The sequence below is a fragment of the Spinacia oleracea genome, chromosome 3 (assembly GCF_020520425.1).
Source record: "Spinacia oleracea cultivar Varoflay chromosome 3, BTI_SOV_V1, whole genome shotgun sequence".
Taxonomy (NCBI): domain Eukaryota; kingdom Viridiplantae; phylum Streptophyta; class Magnoliopsida; order Caryophyllales; family Amaranthaceae; genus Spinacia; species Spinacia oleracea.
Window position 1 is genome coordinate 98,999,999 of NC_079489.1, and position 12,811 is coordinate 99,012,809.

Below are 12,811 nucleotides of genomic sequence, written 5' to 3' on the forward strand. Positions count from 1 at the left end.
AGAGGTGGTTTCAGCTACTTTATCACTTTCACTGATGACTTCCGTAGACATGGTTATGTCTACCTAATGAAGCATAAGTCTGAATCCTTTGACAAATTCAAGGAATTTCAGAGTGAAGTAGAGAATCACTTAGGCAAGAATATTAAAGCACTGCGGTCTGATAGAGGCGGTGAATATCTGAGGTATGAATTTGATGACCATGTGGAATCTTGTTAGAATTGACTCCTCCCGGAATACCTCAATGGAACGGTGTGTCAGAATGGAGGAACAGGACCTTGCTAGACATGGTTCGATCAAAGATGGGTCAGGCCGAACCTCCAATAGAATTTTGGGGACATGCACTAAACACAACTGCACTCACACTAGATAGAGCTCCGTTTAAACCTGTCGAAAAGAGTCCATATGAGTTATGGTTTGGAAAGCCTCCAAATGTGTCTTTTCTTAAGATTTGGGGTTGTGAAGTATACGTCAAACGATTAATTTCAGACAAACTCAACCGAAATCTGACAAATGTATCCTCGTGGGCTACCCAAAGGAAACAAAGGGGTATTACTTCTACAATACATCTGAGAACAAGGTGTTTGTTACTCGAGATGGTATCTTTTTGGAAAGAGATCACATTTCCAAAATGATAAGTGGGAGAAAAGTAGACCTCGAATAAATTCGAGTCGAACAACAAACTCTAGAGAATGCTCAAGATGACATTGAGGATGAAACTCAGAGATCTTTATAAGTATCTGGTGAGAATCAAGAACCAACTAGAAATGTAACCCCGCATAAATCGCAGATATATAGGTCTTAACCAGAAAGATACATAGGTATTTTGACAAATGAGATCCATGAAATTCTATTGCTGGAAAACGATGAACCTGCGACTTACAAACAAGCTATGACGAGCCCTGGCTCCAAGCAATGGCAAGAAGCCATGCAATCTGAATTAGACACCATGTCTGAAAACCAATTTTGGGATTAGGTCGATTTTCCAGATGTCTACCAAGCCATAGGAAGCAAATGGGTTTTCAAACTGAAAAAAGACAAGGATGGGAAACTAGAAGTTTGCAAAGATAGATTGGTTGCAAAAGGATACAGGCAAGTCCATTGTGTAGATTATGATGAACCCTTTTCACCAGTTGCAACGCTAAATTCTATTCGGATAAGTTAGCAATTTCTTCATATTAAGATTACGAAATATGGCAGATGGATGTCAAAACCGCTTTTTTAAACAATGTTTTAACAAAAACAGGGTTTATGAGACAACCTGAGGGTTTTGAAGATCCAAAGAACGCTAAAAAGGTATGCAAGTTTAAGAAGTCCATCTATGGATTGAAGCAAGCATCAAGGAGCTGGAATATACGTTTTGATGAAGCAGTCAGTGACTTTGGCTTCATCAAGAATGCAGATGAATCTTGTGTATACAAGAAGGTCAGTGGGAGCAAAACTGCTTTTCTAGTATTATATGTCGTCGACATATTACTTATCGGAAATGACATTCCTATGCTGAACTCTGTCAAGATTTTGCTAGGGAAATGTTTTTTGATGAAGGATCTAGGAGAAGCACATTACATACTGGACATCAAGATCTACAGAGATAGATCTAAAAGGATAATTTGACTTAGTCAAAGCACTTATATCAATAAGGTTCTTGAAAGGTTCAATATGGTAGACTCTAAGCGAGGCTACCTATCCATGTCTCATGGAATGACTCTAAGCAAGACTCAGTGCCCAAAAACACTGGATGAGCGTAGACGAATGAGTGGGATTTCATATGCATCATTGATTGGTTCAATAATGTATGCTATGATATGTACACGCCCGGATGTTGCGTACGCACTCAGTGCTATCAGAAGATACCAGTCAGACCCAGGAGAGGCGCATTGGACTGCTGCCAAGAATATTCTGAAATACTTGAAAAGGCACAAAGTTGATTTCCTGGTCTATGGTGGAGATGATGAATTAATTGTTAAAGTCTATACGGACGCAAGTTTCCAAACCAACAAAGATGATTTCAGATCACAGTCTGGGTTTGTCTTTTGCCTCAACAGAGGTGCAGTAAGTTGGAAAAGTGCTAAACAGAGGACCATTGCGGATTCTACAACTGAAGCGGAGTACATTGCTACACATGAAGCAGCAAAGAAAGATATTTGGCTAAGGAAGTTCATAGGTGAACTTGGTGTAGTCCCCTCCATTAAAGGACCAATAGCTCTATATTGTGACAATAATGGAGCTATTGCTCAGGCAAATGAGCCTAGACACCACCAGAGAGTCAAGCATGTACTTCGTAGATTTTACCTTATACGAGAGTTCGTTGAAAGAAAAGAAGTCGAGATAAGCAAGATTGGAACTGACGAAAACATCTCAGATCCATTTACTACACCTTTGCCGCAAGCGAACCACAACTCGCACACTGCAGCTATGGGAATCAAGCATGTTGGAGAATGGCTTTGATGTCCTAAATGAATGTTTTAAAGTTTTAGAGTTTAATACTTTGTAAAACATTTTGGTTAACCATTCATATAAATGAATAGAATTCATTTTTCCATTTAATTTTGTGGTTTATTAAATGATTAGTCCTTTTAATTTGACGATATATTCAAGATAGACTGTCAAGACCAGTCCTGTGACTAAGAAATGTCTATCAAGTGAACTTGAATGTCAAAAGTTGAAAATGGTCCCTGGTCGGAAGTTTTCTATAAAGGTGGACGCATATAAAACGCTAGACGACTACAGTGCAAGATGACTAGTAGTTCTGTTTCTTGAACTATGTGGACATGGCAATGCCGCAATCATTTGCATACATACTTACTTAAAAATATTAGTATCGGACAGACCTATGAAACTTTACTGTAAGAGATCAAAATATGTCATAAGTAAATTTTATTACATTATTAGACACTAATCCTCTATACCTGAGTGATTTGCGATTACTTGTTTGAGAACTGGTTACCTTAACATTGTCAAGCGTCACACCGTATAAGGAGACTATAACGGCAACGCTCAGGTAATCACCTATCAAATGAAGTCTAACCTCAGGATCACAAGATAGGGATTATCCTCCCGTAAATCAAGATGAGATGCTGAAAGTTGTACTAGGCCACTCGGAGAGCTAGAAACTGAAAAATGCATGGCCGTGCTCAGATGAATCATAGGCTATGATTATCTGTTTATTTGATCATTTGAACTCTGAAACCGAGAAATACCTCTGGACATAATAAGGATGACTACTCTTACCTTATGTTCATGAGCAGGCATCAAGCGACAAAGGAATTAGGAAATGCACACTTGTCCCTAAGGACAAGTGGGAGACTGAAGGAAATAATGCCCTTGGTCCAAGTATGCATTTAATGCTAAGTATAATAAATGCGGTTCAGTATTAATTAACAAGTTAATAATTCCGTGAGATCAAGTGAACTGAATGCCTAGCTAGAGGCCGCTTCAGTTCAAGTGGAATTAATAATATTAATCCACAACTTACTCTTGACTGAACCCTTAAGGTCACACAAATAGTACGTGAACGGATCAAATATTTAAGTGAATATATTATTCATTAAGTACTCCATTTATGAACATTCGGAAACGACGGATCTCGGTTCCAGTGGGAGCTGAAATTGTCAAAAGGCAAAATAAAGAATACTCCGTAAATGATGATATTGCCAGAAACGGAAATATGGTTCATGACGGAAATATAAATGTTACCCAAGTCGTAGATGTTGCCGGAAACGGAAACATGGTTTGTATCGGAAAATATTATCGGGAATAGAAATATTGCCGGAATCGGAAATATTACCGGAAACGGAAATATTACCGGAAACGAAAATATTACCGGAATCGGAAATATTTTCAGAAAAGGAAATTATTTCCGGAATCGGAAATATTAACGGAAACGTAAATATTTGTTCGAAACGGAAATGAATTCCGGAATCGGAAAACGAATCGGAAGCTCGACGAGCGACAAGCCGGCAAGAAAGCCGACCCATCGCTCGACAAGCAAGGCATCAGCCATGGGCCGCGCCCTGCGAGCAACGAAGCAGCCATGGGCCACGCCAAGCTACAAGCAAGGCAGTAGCCTCATGGGCCGCTCCAAGATGGAAGCAAGGCAGTAGCTCATGGGCCGTGCCAAGCCCGCGGCAAGGCAGCAGCGCATGAGCTGCGCTCAGCCTGCGAGTAGCGTGTGCAAAGCCTGCCAATGTGTGGGCCGTAGTGCACTGGGTTGAGGCAGCACGCACACCAGCGTAGCCCTTGTGGCTGCGTTGGGTTGTTTCGTCTTGGGCTCCAAGAAATATCCGATTGCTTAATTCCTAAGTAACCTTGGATTAAGTATTCCTAGTCTTACTAGAATTCAAATAATTAAGAGTTTAATTAATGTTGCAATTCTAATCGAATAAGAATTTCAATCCTAGTAGGGTTGGTAATTCTATTCCTAGCAAGACTCAAATTCCTTATTTCCTACACTATAAATATGAGGCTAGGCCCTCATAATTAAAAACATCAATTGAATTGAAATCATATTCTTTATTCCCATTGTGTTCAAGGGAGAACATCATACAAGCCTACCCGAATACATAAAACCTTAAGTAAAATCCTAGTTGGTTAAACATAAGATCCGAATGTGATGTGGACTTTCTACGAAGGAGCAACGTTTGGGGCTCTAAAGACTTGTTCTTGTTCGGTTCGGGAGCAGCTAGGGAAGGAACGCTTCACATTGTATGTGACCTAAATTATTCTAATTGACTATGTGGCAATTAATTTGGATTCTGGCTTTATGGTTTTTCTGCATGAATTATATTGTATTATTATTCATAACCTAAAAGTTAGTGACTCTATTGAGATCCCTGTAGTCTAAATAGAGTCTCATACTTCCATCATTCTTCATGACAAACAGAACTGGTGCTCCCCATGGCGATGCACTTGGTCTAATATAACCATTTTCTAGAAATTCCTCCAATTGACCTTTCATCTCACGCATTTCTCCTGGATCCATTTGATACGGAGCTTTCAAAATAGGTGTAGTTTCGGGTAAACTCAATAGGTCGATTGGGAGGCATTCCCGGGATCTCTACCGGAAACACATTTAAAAATTCATTCACAACTTCATTGTCCTCAGGTTTGTCCTTAATTTTCACTATCGAGGTGTCTCACATTGCATAAGTAAACTGGGTTCCCTTTACTGACTAGCTTCACGAGTTCCATTTTCTTGATAATCCCTATGTTTCTAGGTTTGACGATAACATACTACCTTTCCTAAGCTAGATCTCAAATGAACCTTCTGCTTCTCACAGTCAATCTTGGCTTTGAACATGGCCAACCAATCCATACCTAAGATAACGTACAATTCTCCTAATTCAAACTCAATTAGGTTACATAAGCATATATTACTAGTTCGTATAACTATGGGTACCTCAATTGTTTCAAGTTCGCTCAAACCTAATTTCTCCAAAGTATCTACTGAGATAAACGAATAAGTTGTACCAGAATCGAATAGTACTTTAACTAAAATACAGTTAATAGAAAAAAGTACGGATTTTTCATGAAATACCCCCGAATTTTGGCGTAATTCACCAAATGCCCCTCGACTTTCAGAAATTCACCAAATGCCCCTCACAAATGACTTAATACCCAAAATACCCTTACTAATGATGCGCCGTTAGTCCTCCGTTAACCTAATTTTCAAATTCACCAAATACCCCTATTTTAATACTTATTTCACCAAATACCCTTATTCAGAAACTTAATTCACCAAATACCAATAACTTAAAATTACTCATTTTGATGCTCAACGGCTAGTTTTTGTGTTTGAAAATTAGCCGTTGCTTATTGTTTGCTTATAAATACTCTTTTTTCTGACGGTTTATTGTAGTTTTCCTATTATTTTGTTAATTTCATATCATTTTTGTCATGAGTTTTCTTTCAAAATCATCATCCACACCCAATGAGTCCACATATGTAAGAGTCCCAAATAAATTTTGTTATCATGGGAGAAAATTTGACATCCGAATATCTGATACAACACTCAATCTGAAGCTCCGGTACAACACTAAAACATAAAACACTCCTAAAAACACCTCAAAACGTCGCAACTCTTCAAGAAAATAGCTACTTCTTTTGTACCTTATTCTTTATGTGACCAATTAATTATATTTACCATGCAATCGGAAGGTATTCCTTTTCCAATATGGGAAATATCTTTAACATATGCAAACAGATTAAAAATAAATCTCTTATTAATTTTATTCTAACGCATATGTTCCAGCTACCTCGGCTTCTATTACTAACGGCGCGTCATTAGTAAGGGTATTTTGGGTATTAAGTCATTTGTGAGGGGCATTTGGTGAATTTCTGAAAGTCGAGGGGCATTTGGTGAATTACGCCATAATTCGGGGGTATTTCATGAAAAATCCGAAAAAAGTATTAGCTATGACGTCAGAGGAAGTTTCTGCTTCTTGCTTAGAGATCACATTCAGCTTTCCTTGGGCAATTCCTTTGTTGTTTCCACTTCATTGGCATTCCTATTGTTGTTCTATTCCCATTATGTTGTTGGTTTCTCCCAGGTTTCCATTGATCTGGTTACTGTTGTTATTGTTACTGTTGGGAAGCTGAACATACGCCCAACCATAAATTATTTCAAGGACATCATTGCAGCTGGCCGCCCTGACTTGGTAAGTATTCTATGGTTTCTCTTACTTACTTTTATCTTGTTTTATGCGAGTTACTCGACCTGTCGTTTTTTTTGGTTTCGCAAACAGGTGGGTTGGTCCTGCTGGGCAGGGCTGGAGGAGACAGAGGCGGTGAGGGAGGCCCGTCTCCAATCTCAGTGTCGGATCCTGCCTGGTTTTCAGGGGAGCGGGTGCTTTGACAGACTTCGCAGCTTACCCGGGTGCCACGGTCGCTGCCTTCTAGCATGCTGCTCCCTACGGGCATCCTTTTTAGCCGTCGGGCGGTGTTGCGGCTGGGTATGCCTGCTAGAGATTTTGTGCTGCTTGACTACAGCTATCCTGAGTTTGTACGGCTCCGGATTTTACCCCCTCCCGTCGTCGAGGTACGTGTAATCTTAGAACTTTATTGATATGCATGCGTGTTCTTACTTTGCTGGGTTTTGACTTGTTATTTGTCTGTGTTGCAGCCTGAGCCTCCTAATCTTGGCGGTGGGGTGCCGCCTGATTGCACGATCGGTTACACCACGGCGGGCGGGTCTAGGATCATAGAGTGAAGGAAATACTTCCCTTGGTCCAAATATGAATTCAATGCTAAGTCTAATAAATGCGGTTCAGTATTAATTAAACAAGTTAATAATTCAGTTAGATCAAGTGACTTGAAAGCCTAGCTAGAGGCCTCTTCAATTCAAGTGGAATTAATAATATTAATCCACAACTTACTCTTGACAGAACCCGTAGGGTCAAACAAATAGTACGTGAACGGATCAAGTATTTAAGTGAATATATTATTCATTAAATACTCTATTTATGAACATTCGGAAACGACGGATCTCGGTGATGAGCGGCATTTATGTCGCTCTAGGCCTAGGATTTTATAGAACTTTATTATGCTTTTTGATAATTTTGTATAGTTTTGTTGCATTTTTATCCCCTTATTCCATCTATGAACTTTTCAGGTAAAAATGTTGGAAATGATGGAAAAGACTTGAGTATTGCTCGAATTAAGCCCGTTCGATCGCACAGAATTTTTGTGTGTTCGCACGGGTCAGCAGAGTTGTCTCCAAAGTCAAGCAGGCTCGTGCGCTCGTGCTCCAGGAATGTGTGCTCGCACAAAATCAAAAAAACGATGCAGGAACTATTTGGGATTTCGTGCGATCGCATAGAAGAAGAGCCCGCTCGCACGGATTTTTGGTGGGCTCGCACTGAATTTCCGTGCGAGCACATGAATATTTCTGAGAATTTGGCTAAGTCAGGATCGTGCGACTGCACGGATTTGCAGCTCGATCGCACGGATCGAAGAGAGAAATTCATCGCTGAGCTCGCTCGCATGGAATCGCAGCCCGCTCGCACTGATGCGATTGCAGCTGGGTATGCCCGTTCGCACGGCTGCGCGGGATCCCCTTTTCGAGTTTAAACTTCTCATTTTTTTTGGGGATTGTATAAATAGAATTTCGTAGCATTGTTTCATTTAGGCTTTCATTTTGTTAATTAGGCTTTTCATTACGTAATTTTCTCTCTCTAGAATTAGTTTAGGGATTAGATTAGAGATTAGGATTAAGGATTCATAGCCTCAAATTCTTGATTCTAAATTCAATTCAATAGCTAATTTTCAGATTTCTTTCCTCTTTGCTTTGAGTTTTGTTCTTCAATTTTGCTCTTCAAGTTTGTTGCAAATTCTTCAATTCAAGGAATAATTCTTCTTCCCTTTTGATTTGTTCTTTAATTCTTTAATTGCTTCATTAATTTCGTTTATGTTTTTAATTCATACTTTATTTCTAGAATTAATTTCATGTTTTGAATGTTCTTGATTTTTTTCCCCAATTTTTGTGGTTTGAATTTTCTGAATTTTCTTGATTCAATTAGCTTCATTGTTGCAATTACATTCATGATTAGGATTGATGTTAGTTTAATGTTGATGTTAAACATGCTAATTGAGTAGTTTAGTCTAGAGGTTAGGGATGAAGCTTTGGGATTGAATTTGGAGAAGCTTTGGGAAATTCATGATTGGTGTTGTGATTAAATGTGATTTAGTGATAGGATTTCCATGACTAGTTGAGTAGTAGTCGCGAATGCTATTCGATTGGATTAGATTGGAATGTATGATTAGGTTTGGGAAGACATTGTGAGCCTAATTTGTGCAAGTGAATGATAGTTCCTATTATATGCTAGTTAGTTTAATCTAGGATTAGGCGAAAGCTCTTCCGTGGGTTAGACGCTTAGCGTTCCCTATCCGAGAGGTGGCAGGTTCGTCATTAGTTTTCATTCCCCTATTTTCTATGTCGTTGCATATTCATGAATGTTTGGACCTTGTGCTTCCTTTGATTCGATTTCCATAGCCGATTCCCGAAATCTCTAGAGTTTCTTTATTTGTTTGCATTTCTAGATTTCATTAGATTAGAATTCAAAACTCAAATTCCATCCGAACTAGCTTGTGAATGCATAGATTGAATAGTCAAACATATCCATTCCTATGGGGACGATCCCTACGCTTGCCGCTATAGTCAATATAGCCGGTAGTTTAGGTGTTTTAAAAAATTTGTTTGGTGAGGTGTATTTCTATTCAACGACGGAAAAACACCCTATCACTCGGTTCCAGTGGGAGCTGAAATCGTCAAAAGGGAAAATATAGAATTCTCCGGAAATGATGATATTGCCGGAAACGGAAATATGGATCATGAGGAAAATATAAATATTATGCAAGTCGTAGATGTTGTCGGAAACGGAAACATGGTTCGTATCGGAAAGTATTATTGGAAATAGAAATATTTTAATACCTCGTATTTTTATAATATTTATAAATATATTTTATTATATTTATAAAGCATTTTACGATTTATTATCGTTTAAATAATATTTAAATGCATTTTATTTAATGTATGTTAATTAATTAGAATATTTATTATTTTAATTAATTACGAAACGAATTTAATTCTTGAATCGGGAAATTAAATGAGTTACAAATGATTTTTAAAGGCTTCGGGTTTTAAATGAAAAGTCCAATTTTTTTTATTAAACGAGCCCAATCAAAAGTATTTAATTCAAGTCCTAAGCTAGCCCAATAATTTAATTCCCTAAGCCCAATTCTAATTTCCTAAGCCTAGCCCATTAACAATAAGGAGCCTATAAATAGGACTCCTCATCATTAATTGACCCCCTATTTTGTCATAAACCCTTTTCTCTCTTTCTTGCCCAACACTCCTCTTTCTCTCTCCTCTTTGGTCCGGTTCACCCGCACGCACAGCACAAGCACTGTTGTGCCTCGTGTGCTGCTCGTGCCCTTGTTGCTCGCCCCACGTTCTCGCCCACCCTCTTGCTCGAGCCCAGCCAGCGTGCCCCTTGCGCTGCTGCTGTGCCGTTGTTGTTGTTGTTGTTGTTGTTGTTGTTGTGTGCGTTGCTTGCGCCCGCCACACCCACAATCCCTCTCTCGCCCCTCGCGCGCCACACCCGCACTCCCTCGCTCGCTCCCTCGCGCCAGCGCGCGCTGTGCCCTGCTCTCTCGCCCCTTCTCTCGCGCGCGCGCCCCAGCGTCCCGTGTGCCCTATCCCGCGCGCAAGCGCTGTTGCGCCCTTCGCCCCTGCGCGCACACACGCCTGCGTGTGTGTGTGTTGTTCGTGCTCGTAATTCGATTTCTTTTTTCGCCCAATCACATTAATTCGTGGTTGTTCCGTGCTATAGGCCGGATTGGTATAATTCTCTTCTTCCGTACCTATTCTATTTAAATTCCGTATTTTAAATTATTATATTAATATTGTTTTGAGTAATTAAAATGCTGGGAACCGGTTATGAATACCATGGTTTGAGGATTTGTGTGTTGTGATTCATTAGGTTTGTTTTAATTATTAAAGGATGAATTTTTAGATTTGTTTATTTAATAAAGCATTGATTTTTATTGATATTAAACTAGTTTTATTGGAATTTTCAAGTTAGGGTTTTAACCTAGACATAATGAGTCAATTGATTAGCATAATTAGGTGATGATTTTAATTATGATAATGAATTATATTTTCAGATTTGAATAAAGGTTTAAAGTGTCGATTTTTATTGATTTTAAAGGCGGAAAAAGTATGTTTTCGTACTAGGGATTGATTTTGCAAATTGAGACGATTTTATTATTGAAAAACGATTGAATTCTAAAGTCTAAAGGAGGTTTTAATTTTTATAAAGTTGCTGGAAATTTAATGAACATGGAAATAATTTAAGTTTCATTATTTTGATGATAGGAGGTGATTTCTAGTTGAGTGCTCGTTATTGCAAAGTGGCCCCTACGCTTAGGTATTCAAGGTACGTACAAGTCTAGGGCGACCACACCTTTTTGTCAATGACATTACATGATTGTTGATGATGTGAATTACATTATGTGGAATCATGTTTATTTTGGTGAACGAGCATGTGATTTGTGATGTTGGATTTATTGGATTAATTGTTGAACAAGCATGTTGAAATTATTATGAGTATGGACTTCATTGTCAATCATGTTGTTCAATATTTATGCATGTATGGTTTATTTCACATGCAAGGGATGGATTATTTATTTGTATGCTATTGTACGGGATGTCTAGCATACTTTGAGCCATTTATTTGTACCTCGTCGTACTATTTATTTTACCACATGTGAAGGGTTAGCTCACGTAAGCCACCGCACATGTAGGGTTCAGTTGGGAATATTATGTATGAAATGAATTAGGATTTGTCGTGCAAGGGCACAACCTGTTAGGTTATGATACATATGACAATACATAAATCATGCGGAAAAACCATAAAGCCAGGAAAGCATATTATTTACACATAATCATTTAGCATAGTATAGATGCATACACTTTGTAGCGTGCCTTCCCTAGTTGCGCCCGAACCGAACAAGAACAAGTCTTTAGGAATCCAAGAGTAGTCCCTCCGTAGATAGTCCACAGTACGTCCGGATCCGCCTCAAGATTGACCAACTAGAATCGCCCTTAAGGTGCTTAGGAATTTTCGGCTATTATTGTGCAAGAGTGTGGCTGAATTTTCTTTCAAAACTTACCCTTTTGAATACTTCAATCGTGTTATAAATTATGACCCTAGGCCATTATTTATAGAGGTTTGGAAAGGGGATTGGAATCCTAGTAGGATACGATTTAATTAAACTTAGAATCCTACAAGGACTCTAATTAATTAAATAATCCTAATGGGAATAGGAATTTAATCACACACCAAATCCTAATAGATTTAGGAATTGTGCATGGACACAAACACGCACGCACGGAGCCACGAGGGCGCCCACACGCGTGCGCTCGGCCCACGCAGCCCAAGCTGGGCAGCCTTGCCTTGGCGCGCTAGGCCTGCCTTGCGGTGGGCCTGGCGCTGCCTTGGGCTGGGCGTTGGCGCGCGTCTTTGCTTGCTGGGCGATGGCCTGGCTTCGTGCTGGGCCTTCGTCCGGCAAGCCTCGTCCGATGCTTTTTCGTACGATACGCTTCCGATTAAATTCCCGGTTCCGGAATTCATTTCCGACAGGAACAATATTTAACATTTCCGATTCCGGAAGTAATTTCCGTTTCGAACAAATATTTAATATTTCCGTTTCCGGAACTATTTTCCTATTCCGATAATATTTCCGATTCTGACAATATTTCCGTTTCCGGCAATATTTCCGATTCCGGCAATATTTCCATTTCCGATAATATTTTCTGATACGTACCATGTTTCCATTTCCGGCAACATCTACGACTTGGATAATATTTATATTTCCGATACGATCCATATTTCCGTTTCCGGCAATATCATCGTTTCCGGAGTATTCATTTGTTGCTTGTGACGATGTTAGCTCCCACTGAAACCAAGATCCGTCGATTCCGAATATCCATAGATAGAGTATTTAATGCCATTGAATACTTGATCCGTTTACGTACTATTTGTGTGACCCTACGGGTTCAGTCAAGAGTAAGCTGTGGATTAATGTCATTAATTCCACTAGAACTGAAGCGGCCTCTAGCTAGGCATTCAGCTCACTTGATCTCACTGAATTATTAACTTGTTAATTAATACTGAACCGCATTTATTAGACTTAACATTGAATGCATACTTGGACCAAGGGCATTATTTCCTTCAGTCTCCCACTTGTCCTTAGGGACAAGTGTGCATTTCCTAATTCCTTTGTCGCTCGATGCTTGCTCTTGAACATAAGGTAA